At 43.4% G+C, this 16,520-nt stretch overlaps 1 long non-coding RNA gene across 1 annotated transcript; it reads right to left on the minus strand.

Moving 5' to 3' along the window:
• Positions 1-1,744: 1,744 nt before the first annotated feature.
• Positions 1,745-11,055, minus strand: LOC124293310. The gene is made up of 3 exons (XR_006903233.1): positions 10,910-11,055; positions 2,094-2,327; positions 1,745-1,960 (listed from the first exon to the last, which is right to left on the minus strand). It is a non-coding gene; the product is annotated as an uncharacterized LOC124293310 (long non-coding RNA).
• Between the last annotated feature and the right edge of the window lie 5,465 nt (positions 11,056-16,520).

Consider the following 16,520-nt stretch of genomic DNA (forward strand, 5'->3'; position numbering starts at 1 on the left):
TCGCTCGCCATTTCTCTCCTGTTGGTCCTACGCTCTTTTCGCTGCGATTTCTGAGTTCCTGAGGGTCCAATTGGTCGGATAAGGGTCATTTAAATCGAATCTGAGACCAAAAGTTTTTTGCCCAAAAAAAAAGTAAGGCTAACCCCTTTGTGTTTTTGGCGAAAATTTTTGCGATTTTGAAAAGTGCTAGAATTAATGCGTCGGCGCACTATATCGACGTAATTCTGCGAGAAAAATCGATTGGGCGCAGTCCCGAAACGCTGGGAACAACGCATGAAAAGTTACAGCCAAAAAACCAGAACCTGAATTTTCGACATTTTTCAGCAGGTGCTTTTTCGCTCGCCATTTCTCTCCTGTTGGTCCTACGCTCTTTTCTCTGCGATTTCTGAGTTCCTGAGGGTCCAATTGGTCGGATAAGGGTCATAGAAATCGAATCTGAGACCAAAAGTTTTTTGCCCAAAAAAAAAGTAAGGCTAACCCCTTTGTGTTTTTGGCGAAAATTTTCGCGATTTTGAAAAGTGCTGGAACCAACGCTTTGGCGCACTATATTGACGTAATTTCGCGAGAAAAATCGATTGGGCGCAGTCCCGAAACGCTGCGATCAACGCATGAAAAGTTACAGCCAAAAAACCAGAACCTGAATTTTCGACATTTTTCAGCAGGTGCTTTTTCGCTCGCCATTTCTCTCCTGTTGGTCCTACGCTCTTTTCGCTGCGATTTCTGAGTTCCTGAGGGTCCAATTGGTCGGATAAGGGTCATTTAAATCGAATCTGAGACCAAAAGTTTTTTGCCCAAAAAAAAAGTAAGGCTAACCCCTTTGTGTTTTTGGCGAAAATTTTTGCGATTTTGAAAAGTGCTGGAATTAATGCGTTGGCGCACTATATTGACGTAATTTCGCGAGAAAAATCGATTGGGCGCAGTCCCGAAACGCTGCGATCAACGCATGAAAAGTTACAGCCAAAAAACCAGAGCCTGAATTTTCGACATTTTCCAGCAGGTGCTTTTTCGCTCGCCATTTCTCTCCTGTTGGTCCTACGCTCTTTTCGCTGTGATTTCTGAGTTCCAGAGGGTCCAATTGGTCGGATAAGGGTCATTTAAATCGAATCTGAGACCAAAAGTCTTTTCCCCAGAAAAAAAGTAAGGCTAACCCCTTTGTGTTTTTGGCGAAAATTTTCGCGATTTTGAAAAGTGCTGTAATCAACGCTCTGGCGCACTATATCGACGTTATCTTGCGAGGAAAATCGATTGGGCGCAGTCGGACTACGCTGCGAGCAGCAGATCAAAAGTTACTGACGAAAAACGAGAAATCCCCTTCGGAACTTTTGAGCTTTTGCTCCTACGAGGTTTCAATGTTTTTTTCCTGGACATCTCGCGATGCACTCAGTCTAGAAACGGTCGTATAAATTGATTTTTAAACTAAAATTTTTGGGCTCCAAAATCGTCTAAAAAGGAAGGCTAACCCCTTTTTTTCCATCTAAAATTAGCCGATTTTCAAAAATGATAAAATTGATGTATTGATACTCTATGTCGACCTTGTGTTGCCAGAGCATTCGATTGCGCGTGGTTCAAAGACGCTGTAATCAGCGGGTCAAAAGGTACTCCCGAAATCCTACACTTCTTACTATCATTTCAAAGAGGAGGGGAAAATAAATCACAATCACACAGGTACAAATTGTTAGTGTCAGCTCATTTAATATGCCACTATTTCAGTACAAGTGTTCTAGTGTGAGTGTATAGTACTTCAACAAGTTGTTAAATGGTATATAACGGAAATGCACACAGAGATACAACATTATGATTAAACATCAGGTAATGATTACAACGTACATACTAGGGAAATAAAGTGTCACGTATTTTAAGCAGGATCTGAACAGTGTTGTATCATGTAGATTCAGCAGTTTGTGAATAGTTGTAGATCCAATACCGTAGAGGTGCAATCTTTCTCTGCAGGAAACGATATCTGTGACATTGTATAATATCATTACAATTTGATTTATTTCGCATTGAAATGAATAAAATAATCAGCCAATTTGTTTGTTTCATCTTTTTATTCTCTGAATTTTTGTTCATATTTCAAATTTTAAATCTCTTACTCCAGATTTCGGTTTGATTTCGCGTTCATGTGGTGTGATGAAGGTCAGTTGAATCGATTCTCATCGTTAAATGAAAAGGTTCTGGCACCAACAGAGGAATATATGCACATTGAACACCTTCTCCTTTTTCTAGTAGAAATTTGATCCAGTTTGAATAATGCTACAGTTAATTCATCAGGGCATCATATCGACGTAACGTTGCTAGAGGAATTCTTTGTATGCGGTCGGAAGCGACTGTAACCAACAGATCAAAAGTTGTTATCACACAAGAAAAACAATAAATTTTCACACATTTTCTTTACATTTTTTCAGCTGTTGGTCCTACGATGCTGTGATTGCCAATTCTGAATTTTGCCGGCCAATTACTCTGAAAAGGGTCATTGTATTCGATTCTGGGACAATCAATTATCCAGCCCCAAAATTTTGGAAAAAAGATGGCTCTGGAATAGTCCTTTTGAATTTCTGCAGTTGAAAATTTGCTGAATCTCAAAGGAAGGAATGTCATTTTCATTAGGATTTTCTTCTGAAATTCCGAGTTATTTTGAAGTAGGGTTTACATCCACTGCCAAATAATATATTGTTTGTACGTCCTTTTCCACAAAGTGTTGCCATAAAGACGTTTAATCTGTTATTCTTGAGTCTTATTGGTCGTAATCATTTGAAGAAGTTCCGAGTTCTTATTAATTGTCAGACTTCAGCAGCGAATGGTATGTGTCAGCCGAGTTACAACAAGAATTTTGTTATTGCTACTGTATATTTTTATATTTGTGTATTCCATGTGGCATAAAAGTATAAAATGGTAACGATTAAATATTTTTTAAGTGTTGTTGATTAGTAAATAGTCTTAGTATGTTGATCAGTAATATTATATAAAGGTGTATTTCCTCCCAGATGAATGTACAACAGTGTTCAAGATAAGCACCGTCATTATCACCTTCAACGTTTCTTTGTCGGAATAAATGAAAACTTTTACCAAAGATCTGATTCTACATGCTTTGCAGTTACACCCTCAAATACTTCAGTCACAATACACAAATTTCTCATTTGATCGATCATACCCATTTAATGTATTGAATAAACTTGTCAAAGTACCTCTCATGAAAAAAGCCCCGTTTATCATACTGCTGATTATCTAATCTGACAAAAGCTTGACCGTCAAAATCATTCGTATTCTGAACTGTACGCGCAATTAACATGCCGTCTTAGAACGATCCCGGAGTTCCCGAGCTCTTGCGTAACGAGTGGCATTGTGTCCCGACCATGAGGAGTGGGTACTGGCAGGGAGGGAAAATAATATTGACAATAGAAAAAAACGTTTTATTTTCATCTCGACTTAAATTAGATTACAATTTGATTTACAAAAAAGGTGAGAACGACGAAAGCCTGACCGATGAAGTAATGACGCAGTAATACGCTGAACCAGACGCCTCTGGCTGACTGCGGTGACTTCGACGATGGAGCACGTCCCTCCGCCCGAGGTCCTTGGTTCGACCCGATTGAGCGAGGCGATCGGTTGGCCGACTGACCAGTCAAAACTCCGTCGCGAATTGAGCATCGATTGACATGGTGCAACTTTGCGACTGGGCACTGAGAGAAAAGAGAAGGAGGGCAGTAAATCGAATTCGACACATTCCTACGGGCCAAATTATACACTGTCAGAATAATTAACTTGTTGAGTGATTTACTTGAGGAACCATATGATCCTAAGAGAACGTTAAATTAGTCGTTTTAAATGCCGGTTATTCGGAAAAAAATTTAAAACGCCGACTTCTATGATCTACGTATTAATCGATTTGAAGAAACAAAAAAAATTATTGAAGATAGAAGTCAACGAAAGTACAGATGCTCAGAGTCTGAGCGAAACGCAAATAGCTGTACATTGAACGATACTAGGATTTTCGGTCGATTGAGCATCGGACTCAGTTACTGTAAAGTAAAGTCATTTTCATAGAATGATATGTATGTAGAACGTTCGAAAGTGACTGGAATGCAGCCATACGTACCAATCGAATCAGTCCTGGAACGTTGCGGGAGATTTTTAAATGTTTTCATAACTAGTCCAAAGATGATTTTGTATTCATTGGTACATCTCGCTGGATGGAGATAATTGCACGATTGGTTCGGCGTGGTCCATTCGATCGTTGTTATCTACCGGAGTGAAACTGGCCTTTGTCTTCTGTTGCGGAGCTACAACATGAGAGGGATTTTTTTTGTTTCATTCCTTTTTCGACGTAATCTAAGTGGCACATCCAGTAGCCTCAGCAAAGCCCTATAGAAAACGAGCGAGCACGCTGACTCGAAAACTCGAGGCACTGCACGAGCTGTTTCTTCCAGCTGATTCTCCGGGACACCTGACTCCATCCGGAGCGCCTCGTCTCTCGGGCACAAACGGCGTCCTTGGAATCGTCGTTCTGGTTAGGGTAAAAAAACAGTGATAAACCCGCGGAACGTCGGTCAGACACTAGCTGTGCGACTGTCGTCACGGTGGCGGTTGCCTACCGGTACCGGACCTGTGCAGCCGGACTTATTTACGCAGATAAACAAGGCAGATATTAGGAAACAAACGTAAGCGTGACGTTGATGGTTATCAACGGGCGAGTCTAGATGTCCGAAGGTGAGGCGTGTCCTTAGGATGGCCTTTCTTATCAAGATACTTCTCGAGGACATCTCGTTGAGCAATGGCTCCACCCACTCATCCATGATCCGTGGTACCTACCTCGTGCCTCGACGCCTCCAGCCATCAAGGAGACTTTGAACGGGCAGCCAAAGTCGTTCTCGAGCAACGCAGTATCTCTACACAGCTCTGATCCGGCACTCACACAGCCTTAATTGCACTGTACGTACACGATTCCTTTGCGTTGGACGAGATGCGGAACGTACCGGGAAGCCGCGATATTCCATTTAAGGAGAACGGTGTGAGGTTACTTTTGATAAATGGGAAAAACACATCTTGTTATTGTTACCTCTGGGAAAGGCAAATTGTTTTGCCAACGAGTAAACGGCAGTTCCAGCATTGTGGAACTCAGTTTTGGTTTGTTCGTCATTAGCAAGTGACAATCTAGCACCACAAAAATTAATGGATTGTTATTTTTCGTAAAGTAATGCGGTTGTTGAACGGTCTAAAGTCAAGCTGTTGCCAAATCCGCTTACACTTCAAAAGGGAATATCCTTCTGTATAAGCATGCTAGATTTTTACGACATTTGGTGATAGAACATTGACGGAAGTTGATACAGTTGATAAGGATCTTTTCTAATTATTTGGACACCCAACAATTGTTCTGGACTTGGAACTTGGACTTGAAACACTACCAGGAATTACTGTCAAAGATTATGAAGCTCGAATCCTATCAAGAAAGATGGTTCTTCTCCAGACCGTGAGAAACATGATGACTTTCGCAAAACCATTGAAGCGGACTGAATCTCTAAAATTCTACTCGTTTTTTAAGTGATACTTATACTGATCCCTTTCGGCTGCAGTGAATATGGAAGAGGAGTTAAAGTTGCGGATGTGGCAGAACTGGACGTCTCGGAATCGAAACCTTAGTGAAACGTAGCTGGAAGCGTATTCCGGTCCAAGATCAGGAAGCTGGGTTGATCGCAAGTCGGAAGCAGATATATGTACATACATCCACCCGACATTCCGATCCGGAGACCCCGAAGCAGGACCCGTTTTCTGAGATCAGAAGGCTAGCTCGGTGGACGCTGATCTGGTGAATTCACCGGTTGGAATTAATCCATTGGATGTCTACCCGGAGCCACCGTGTATATAGCGTAATATCAGTAGGTACTCGCATTGTGAAGTTGTGTAAGAAAGTTTGCCGTGGTTGGAAGGCGAGCACGCCTCGGTGTGCGGAGGGGCCAGTCGCCCTTGCCGAGGAGCCCGAGGCGCGGGCGTGGGCCTTTCACTCTCTGCCATCCGCATCGCTGAGGAGCGAGGTGGATAAGGACCGCTCGCCGGGCCCGTTCTTGGGCCCAGAGACCCAGGGACCCAGGGACCCAGGGACCCAGTCGCTCCGCTCGCTCTCCGGCAGCGCCACCCTTCGCCAACCACGTTGTACTCGCGATTGGATCTTTTTCTTATTATTTTGGCGAAGGCCGCACGGCGTCGGTGCCCGGACAACACGTCTGGCATTTTTCGTCGTGCAATTATATCTTCTTGTCTCTCTGTATCACGGAAGGCCGATTCTGGTTTCACCGCTGAAATTGCGAGAAAACGAAGGCCTGACCTCCGCGAGGAGTTTGAAATTACTCCGGCCGATGCGGCGCGGGTTGTTTACCACTTGTATAAATCAACGTCTGTACGCGAAAGTTTACCGGCCATACTTCGTCCTCCTGACGCGATGCTGCAGAAGACATTTAACTTCGAACGAACTCGTTGCCGGCCACTATTTCGGCCGATGTCTTACGAACATTGTACGCAGCATAGACGAAATTTCCTCGTTTAATTGTCCCTATAGTTGCCTCTCCCACCTCCCGACCTTTCTTTCACTTTTACGCAATCTCTAACTTTAAATTAGTCTTTTCTTTATTACTCTCTCGCACAGATCACGTCTCACTTTCATACCCGTGCTGCACTTAAATACCTATGCGTGTGATGATGGATCTGCAGCTTTTCACGCCATTACTTTCCACACTCTCGAGTCATGGAAGCTTTGAACCTTTTCACCTCATTCTAACGGTCTAAAACATTCCAAAAGGTTTGCCTCCTTAACGATTCATTGCCACGTCAAATTTTATTCCAGACTTGTCGTTCATTCTCTTCAACCTGTCCAGTAAATACGCTCGGTATTTTTATTTTTATTTTTGAACGGTTTCCTGAACCCATTACGATCTTGAAGAAAGAAATCTAGTCCTTTGCCCTTTCATGAGAAAACAGGCGATCAGCTGTTGCTTGGATTTTGGATTTTGAGGTCGTAATTTATTCATCAGCCGACCTTTTCGTTAACGAACGCACCGTGGGTTATTTAAATTTCATGAAATTTGCTTTTGACTTTGACATCGACGTCTCCTCCATCAGATCTGCGTCGACGTGGACACGGACCAAAGGTTATTCGCACTGATCGCGAGATGTACGAGGGGGGCTTTGGGGCCCTTCTAACGGGCGGCGAGCAGCGAACTCCTCTTTGATCTCCGTGGTTAGAATCAATTACATAAATCCATGGATACTTTCAGAATATCGAAGAAATTACGGGGCGATTGCACGAGGAATCGGCGCGCAGCACCCGCCCTGGTGCCCCGCAGGTCGACCCAGCTTTACCATCATGGGCGAAACGGGGGCACGTGGATCCAGCGTCTCACGTGGAATATCTTCGTAGTCGTTACTTTTGCGAACGGCGATAATATTCGCGCGTGAAGTACGCGGAGGCATTCCGTAACCGCGTCGAATTTCCTCAAGTCGTGCCTGAGAGTCGAGACTCACAATCAGAGGCCGGAGTATCCGCACTCCTGCCTGGGATTAAATGCATTAAAGAGAAATTAAAACGCCCCCCTCGCAATTCACGGCCGCAACTGTCAAATTACATTAACGTTATTTTCGCCCTGTCAGTCCACGCGATAAACCGTAAGACGATGGTCCGCAGGTGTCGGAACGAAATTGGTCTGCAGCCCGGTTTCGTATTTCGTGAAGACTCGAAATTCCCCCATCACCGCGTCTCGCTCTCGTCCGGAATTTAATCACGAAGTTTGCGGTTAGGCAAACTACGTGGCAATAATATTTAAGTTATTCGTTTGCGGTGCGTGCCTAGTGGGTATGTGTGAACTCCGGGCTGTGTTCCTCATTCTGGTACACACATTATCTAGCCAGGCACGTAGGTGCGTTATGGACAGAGATTGCTGTCAGTCAAAAATGACACAGCAAACGGCTGGCAATCATCCCGCGAACAGCTCTCCAAGGCCAGGAATATCAACACGCCTTGAAATTCTTCGCTTCAAATTGCAAGGATAGACTTTCGAGGTCCGACCATAACTTGACCTGTATATAATATACATTTATATCGCGTGCCATCTGATATAACATGTGTAACACTAATATTGCACCGTTTTCTCTTGTGGGGTACCTGATTCATCCACAAGACGCTCGCCGAATCGATCTGAGTTTCAAAAATTTTGTCACGCCTCACGCTTCGCCTTTCCCTGTAGCCGATAAAATGAAATACCCTATAACTTTTTTTTAGGAATCCTCATACCGAATGAATTATATTTTATCGTTGTAATTCCCACATATTTCGTCAGGGAAAACCAGCGGATATAGTCAATTATGTATGGAAAGAATACGATTTCTCTTCACTGACGAGATTTTCCGATTCAGTGAAACGTTGTTTTTTTCTTAACGCTTCACTTCGTTACCGTACAAATTTTGTAATCATCATCGCTAAGTCATCGCACTCTTCGCTTTGAATGCCGTGATGATACAGCGTTCATCTGGATGGCGGAAATAAATTAACACCTGCAACTTTAAGGCAATCAATTAAGACAGATTGCGACGCAAAGTCGTGTTAATTGATTATCGAAGTCGTTTTTTGTCCGGACATTTCATTTGCAAAGCTCATAGATTTGCGAAATATTTGCAACGATTCTAAAGCCAATCATGGGAACGATAGCAAAATCATTATAAAAAAATACTTAGAAGCAAAACTTTGGTGTATAATTTCTCATCATACGGTCTGAGGCAGGGAAATCTTGTCAGGTTATGAATCCGTGAATCGTGTATCAAACTTGATTCGAATTGATCATACGAGATGATAACCGAATTATTCGTAAAATTTCAATTAATCGTATAACGATATTACGAGTTCACCGAAGACTTGGTTTTCGGTTTTGAATTTCCGGTGATTCGATATCTGATTAATGTCACCTTGAACGAATTTTGTCTGCGAGTATAATAAGAGGCTTCGACATTGCTTGTCACTGTAATAAACGAACCGCAGGGAAATTCCAATATAAATCTTATGTACCTATTAAAATGGAAGTTGGCTCGCTCGTCCGTAGGAATACTGCACCGCAACTATCAGGACAGTATTTCAATGTACAGTTAGAGATAGACTGAATGCTGGATGTTGGATGTTGTAAGGTACATTGAGCGAGGAGAAGAGAGGAGAGGAGCGGAGAGGAGAGGAGAGGAGTGGAGAGGAAAGGGGAAGCGAAGCGAAGCACTAACTCTCGCGATATCGGGGCGAGTGTATCGCTCGCTACTTCCCCATGTGCCACGCCTGCATGGAGTCCCCACACACGACAATGCACCAAGAGCTTATTATGCACCGTAAGACCTGCGGTGCAATCCTGTATATCGAAGCTGAAAACCCATACGAATAACCAGCTCCGTTCGCATCTTCGTGTCCTGAACAAACCGGCACGAATGGTATGGTGGTACGAGAGCGGCATTTGTACCTTACCTCGGCATCTGTCCTTTTCCGCTTTTGACAAGATCTCACCGCACGTGTTGATTTATTGTTCCATGCTCTATCTATCCTCGGTTACTCTATGACTTCGTTCTTGTATTTATAAGCCGGTTTTTCGATTGGAAGGCACCAATATTTTAAATGATCGTTCTACGCTTCATTGATTCCATAGAACGAATTACGAATCCTTTATTCAACGATTAATCGATGCACTGCGTGAAGTCAATGAATCAAGGAATCAACTCATAATTCTCTTTCCAAGTCAAACGGTTTTTTTTCTTCTAAAATTTAACTATGTAGCTACAAAATTTTTGCTGTAAACGGTAACTGGGAAGGTATAGCACAGAAAAATTATCCAATTGTCGATCGGCAAAAAGGAGGAAAAAAGTTTGATCCTGGAATTAATCTCTGCCTTAAAATAGTTCTTCCATGATTATTGCACGATGTCTTTTCCCCTCACAAATTTTGGCTCAACCGTAATCATGAACGAAAATTCCGTGTAGCGGAACTGGGCTACAATGACGTGTTTTTGTCGACTTTGCTACACCGAAACACATCAAACCGTACGTCGACTTGTCACTAAGAGGCCATGAGTAGTAGAGGAAATGCCGAAGGATTATATTCACGAACTAATTAATTTGTCATCAAACGGCTAAATAATATTTGTCCACCGTCCGTGAGTTATTGAGCAATACGGCAGATACCGTAAAAAAAAAAATTCATCGATGAAATCGATCAAACAACCGGGCGCGTCGAGTCGTTTAAAATTTGACGTTATCAAGCATGAGACAGCTGAAAATCGAGAATTTCGAGACGCTTTCTTTACGATTGAAAAAAAAAATAGTACATATTTGGTGTAAGAATTAGACAGACGTATTTTGATTAAAAGGCAGTGATCGTGTGTCGCGGGTGGAACGATTTTGCTTTCTTTTCGGAATGAAAGTCTGGAGCGAAATCGAGAATTAGTTTCGCTCGCACAGCCTTAAAAAGATAGGTTTGTAGATTGAAAAAGTAGAATGAAAGCAGGAGTGGAATAAACAAAAACATCACATCCTCAACAGGAGCCAGTGTTTTGGCCACACGAGCTGCGGTAGCCAAGTAAACAAGGAGCGAAACTAATTTAAAAAATACGCTCGATGACTGTCAGTCAGCTGTGCCTCAAATAAGAACTTACATATGTTTTTGTACTGTTATAGATACGGTAATATAACTATATAAAGCGTCAGCCATAACTTGTTTACCGTGGTATGTTGCACTTTGAAGCTTGTATTGTAAAGTTGCCAGTAAAAAAAGAATGAAAAAAAAAAAATTGAAACAAAACACACACATACGAAGAATGAAACAGAACTGAGATGTGTGGAAAGAAACCTGAAAGGTTTTGTACACTGTATACGAATAATATGGAATCGGTATACTCACACGTTATAGCAGGAGCTAATGTGTATTGATATCTTGTTGCGTTTTTTGCCTATCAACGCGGTTATGCTGTCGGAATAGTAGGAATGCGCGGCGGTGAGAATGAATTCCTTAAAATAATTCGAATAATCGTGTAGCGTGCATGTTGAGTGGAATATCGATCAGCCGCAATCTGCAAAAGTTATGCAATTTATCTGAAACAGAAACTGGTATGAAGACACTTTCAAGCAATCAGGCTGGTTGCTTTAACGAAGGGCAAAAAACAAAAAAAAAAAAAACAATGATTAATGCCATCCTTATGATTATCGTATTGGTGATCAATGCGCAGAATGTTGTGATGTTTTTTTGCCCGAAACAGTGCAAGTCGATTTCGAGACACGAACAGACAGCTGGGCGGATCCTGTGAGACAGTGATATGGTGGGTAATAGGCAATTATTCAACGATACGGTGAATTGAACGCCTGTAATCGCGGGCTGCAATAACGGCCTCGGTATGTGGTGGAATTAACGTTTTTTTCTCCTTCCAACTTTCCGCAAGATAATGCCGCGCGTATTTCAATCCCTTCTAAACGACACGTAACGTTTTTATCTTTAGCAGCTTGTTATACAGCTACTGCAACGCTGGGTATCAGAGGATCGTCGGAACAGCTTCAGATAATTCCAACGCCTTTTGAGCAATCTACATCAGGAGAAACCGAAGCGTCACCAGCTGCGTAGCGGGATTCCAATTATACATATGTACGAATTTGCATAAGTGTATCGGACGCTGTATTACATAGTTGCATATTTATCGAATTTCCACATATCTGCATACATAGGTATAATGAACTCACCGACGTCCTGCGATACTGAATTGACAACATTAACGATGTGAATTATCGGCAATGGCTATGCCGCGTGCGCCTGGTACATACGTGCTCAATTAAAAAGGGGAGTCTCGAGTGCAGATAGTGCTTTCTATACCGATTTAATTCGACTTTTATACACTTGAAAACTAGTCCGATGACAGTCACACAGAATCGGATATAAATTCTTGATTACTTCGTATTTCTCTTGCACAATTATACTCGATCTCTTGCGATTTTACTTTTCGTCACCCAGAGTGATATTACATGATGAATGTTTGTTTCTGAAGAAAATGACTCCTTCTAATGTCAACGAATGTTTACGTTTTCGGATCTTCGGTATCCGAATAACAGGTTGTTAGAATCATTTACAGCCTGTCTGTCGGTCTGTCAGTCTTTCTGTTTGTCGGTCTATCTGTACGTCCCGAGAAACTTCCGCGGTGATCTTCCGCACGAGATCAACACGGGTATCGTTGTTGAAATACCACACGTGATTTCATACGTGTTACTCGTTACAGGTGTCTCCTTCACACTGCAGTATAATTACTGTTGAAATCCAATTATTGTGACGACTGTTTTTGAATAAAAATGGATTGTAGGGCGGTTACTGGGGGACAGAAATTTTAACGTAATTGTTTCGGAGTTATTAAAACTGATTTACATTACACTGATTTTGAAATCGACATTATTGGATTTGGCGAATGCAATATTTTTTCGTCGTGCACCGATTCCTCAACTATTAATTAGGACTTCAAGAACTCGGAAACCGCAGAATTTTTCGCAAAAACATCGCAGCTTTGTGTCCAAGAGAACAGGGAAGTTCTAGCAATCGCTCCTCGAACCGTTGTCGGTTTATTTGTCTACGGATTCGTTTCCATTCGCAATTAGTTAAGATCGACTTTATTGTTAGTTTTATTGTTCTTAGAACTGGAAGAGAATTTTCGCGAGTGCAACAACCGCAGCGTTGGATAACTATAAGGAAATGTAATCTGTCGAGTGATGATTCTGGTTGTAATTCGGGACCGATGTCACGAGGATTACTTCAGAACAGAGTCGGAATGATAATTCTCGTGAAATTGATATCGGAATAGAAGGAGAAAAAAACTTTGCCTCCTCCGTCGAAGCGTACGGTGAAACCAGTTATGGCATGTAAAATGCGGTGAAACTATTGCGTGAATTACGTAAGGATCGAATCGAGACTACAGAAATCCATTTCGTACCGCAGCCTACTGATCGCAAAAAACTTCAACCGCTCAGCCCAGTTAGCGTGAGTGAAATTTCGGTAGAAAAGAGATTCGAGCAATTGATGAAATTCTAAATCTGTCGACCTCAGGCTGGACCATTGTCTGAGCGAGGAATGTGTTTTTGCAAGCGACCCGAGGTAACGGGGTAAGTTGCCGCACGCCGAGAGCGCGGGATTTCAATAAGCAATCAATACGTCTCAAGCAGTATGAGCTCGTTGCGTATTCATTGAGCATATGATTATTTCCAGCGTACAGGTATATATTGATGAGACGATGATGTATCAGCGTGGCGCTCCCGCAGGGGAATCGGAAAGTTACGTGACGGCTGTTGGATCGGTGATGAATAGATCTCGCCCGGAAAACAAGGCTGGTTTATTTAATCGCCTGAGTTTTGCATTACGAGCTTATTTCCAATGTTAGAATATTACGCTTATACGGCCTACGGACGAACCGCTGCGTATGCGTATGCAATCAGACTCGACACGTGTCCAAACCGATCGAAGTAGCCGAAAATCCGGCGTCGATTCAAATTAACGAGAATCGACCCAAAGAGTGACAGCCGTACAACGGTCCGCTCCGAGTTCCAATTACACGAAACGTCGCCTTCCTCTCGCGGGTGTACCGCGGCGGAAATCACGGCCATAAATCCCCGCTCGCATTAGCATCTCGCACGGGACGCGAAAAGATCCAACGGATACGCGCGGGATAAATAATTATGATAACTTTATCCGCCGCGGTCGCGCGGTGCTGCCTCGAGTCGATCGGCACCGTATCCACAGCCTCCAGTGAAAGGGTCGGACCACCGTCATCAGAACTCGCTGCTCTCGGTGCTCACCAACACGCCAGGCACCGTCCGCCTCGGACGCCCTCACCGACACTCCCATGAGCTCCGGTACCGCACCGACACGCACCGCTCGCGCGATCCTGCGGAGACAAACCACCTTAAACCACCACGCCTGAGCTCCGGATTCATGGATACCTACGTACCTATCTACCTACCAGCAACAGCTCGACCCGTCTTATCGGGCACGTCGCGCGCCTCGAGAGCGGGTATTTCGTACAACCGATCAGCGCCCTCGCATTCTCGACTTCTCCGCAGCACAAGGCTGTGAGGACTCGGATCGGTTCGTTCGGTGTGGAGTCGGAGGGTGGCGGCTTCGTTTCCGGTCCCCCGGCTGCGTTACGGTTTCAGCCGTAAACGAAAGTCGACCCGGAAATCGGTCGAGTCACTTCATGGGCTTCTGGTTTCACCGATCACGATTTTCATCCGCACTAGGGACACCTTGTCACACAAAGTTCACGGGGTTAGCCGACTTTGCTCGATTTCCAATTCCCTTCGTTGATCTTCGATCTTTCGTCACTTCACGGCAGTGACTTCTCACCCTGCTAACTTCATCCATCATCCGTTGAGTTTGGTTCGCTTCGCAATGACGTGGCCACGTTTCAAGCAACGTTTTCAGGAAAAGAAACCTTAACGCGAATATCGAACGGCAGAAAAGTGTGCCACGAACCTCGGCCTCCTCGAGTCCGCGGCGTCAAACCGTAATATGGATATTGAAGTACGCTGCTGCTCACGTTTGTTTATGTACTTTGTGATTTATAAGCTGCACTCTGTTCGAGCGTGTGGTACATAGCTATCGGTATTATATACACCCACCCATAACGCTTGTCTGAATAATTATTACCGTGTGTATTATATACCAGCAGTGTAGTAACGTATATATAGAAGCGAAGATTGGACGGCAAGTGGGAATAAAATTGAACATAAATTGGCGTTGTATGTCGTACATACACGCAAGCTTCTCTAACGCCGTCTACGTATATTCACTTAGTATAGATCGCTTGCGTGTATAATGCCATTTCGAAAATAAAATTGTCCGAATATTGTGAATATGCTGCCATAAATGCAGTTGCAAAGCTCCGGGCACACCTCATCGAGAATACCCCCGCGTAATTTAAGATAATGGTTCGAAGCAAAACCCGTAAATTTTGCTGCGATCAGAAAACGTCAAAGAGAAAAATGAAAAAAAAGAAATAAGCATTCCCTTAGCGATGAGAACCGTGGCAGCGTCGTCCGGCGTCGGTGTGCGGCGCAGGTAGTTTAACATAATTCCTCGCGTTGATGAACGTAAAAAAAAATCGATGGAAAAATCTACGTTGTAGGTTGTCGTAAGCTTTCCGGATTTTTTCTATGCAAACTACCTATAAAAACTCTCTATAAGCGTTCGTAAGTTAACCGCGAATATCACGTGGAATGGTGCAAAACATTTGACTCGTGTTTCGCTCCAGTGAATAAGTTATTGCAACTATTACGTAACGTAGAACAAGATAACAATCTCCATAATTACCAACTCCCGCGTCCTCCTTTATACCTCATGTTTTTACACCCTAAACTTTAACCTGCTGTTAAAATTGTGACACACGATTACCACTTATTTCACTCTCCATTCCAACTTTGTTTAGGTATAGCGTAAAGAACTATTGCACCAAAATTGGTACCAACTCTGTTTATTTTCTTTACAAGCCAGAGCTTTTTCCAGTTGAAAGTTTTTTCTTATTTTTTACTTTCTTCCCACGGAGTGCTAAACGTCAGGAGTTCGTAAGCGATACAAGCCCGCTCTTCTTAACCAGGCTTAACTTACGTGTTGCTACCGATGGTTCAGTCTTCGCCGCCACCAGCATCACTTAACATGTCGTAAAATGCTTTTTCATTTTATTTTTTCCCACTCTTCTATGCGCGTTTTCGTATAGTAAAGACAGTTAAATGAAGATTCAGAAGCTTGCGGATCGACTTTGATCTTCTCGGCGAATGAACTATACACTCGAAGATCGCTCACATTACACCGGTACAGTTTACAAGAAGACGTTCCGAATCGGCAGTGTACTGCATGAGTTGAATGAATTAAATGGGGCAACGAAATACGAGCATTGAAATAATATGGCACGGAATTTTAATGGTGTGTAACCAAAGGGCTCGGGTCAACTAGCTCTCGACGTAGTAAAAAGCGTTTTTCTTCATCGCGGTGAAATCGAGGATATTTTTTCCCATATTTTTACTGTCAATTGGCTCATTGTTCGGCGGGTGTTCCGTTGGGTGTCGCGGCAAATCGGTGTTCGGCTTCGACGCGAGCTGTGTTCGGTTCTTCCCATCTCAGTTTTCTTTTTGCGACGAAATTTGATATGCCCCAGTTTACACATTCTACACAAGAAGAATATCCTAGGATCGTAGAGAAGGCTCGCTGCAGAGCCGCGAGGCTAGAGAAATTCGGCGAACCGAATCCGGAACGGTCGCTCTATGTGGACATTCCCAGCTGGTTACTCAGCTAGCTCGAGTGGGCATCCTTCTCGTCGTTTTTCTTTTATCAGCTGGGGGAAAAGAAGATTAACTACGCCAAGCTTGCCTCATGGGCACGATCTCTCAGACTCATCTAGAGTCATCGCGATTGGATTCAGACCGAAGGATCGACGGGCACAACGACCTTTTTCCATATGGATCCTAAAACGACGTTTCGTACCAGCTGGTGG

The sequence above is a fragment of the Neodiprion lecontei genome, chromosome 1 (assembly GCF_021901455.1).
Source record: "Neodiprion lecontei isolate iyNeoLeco1 chromosome 1, iyNeoLeco1.1, whole genome shotgun sequence".
Classification (NCBI taxonomy): Eukaryota; Metazoa; Arthropoda; class Insecta; order Hymenoptera; family Diprionidae; genus Neodiprion; species Neodiprion lecontei.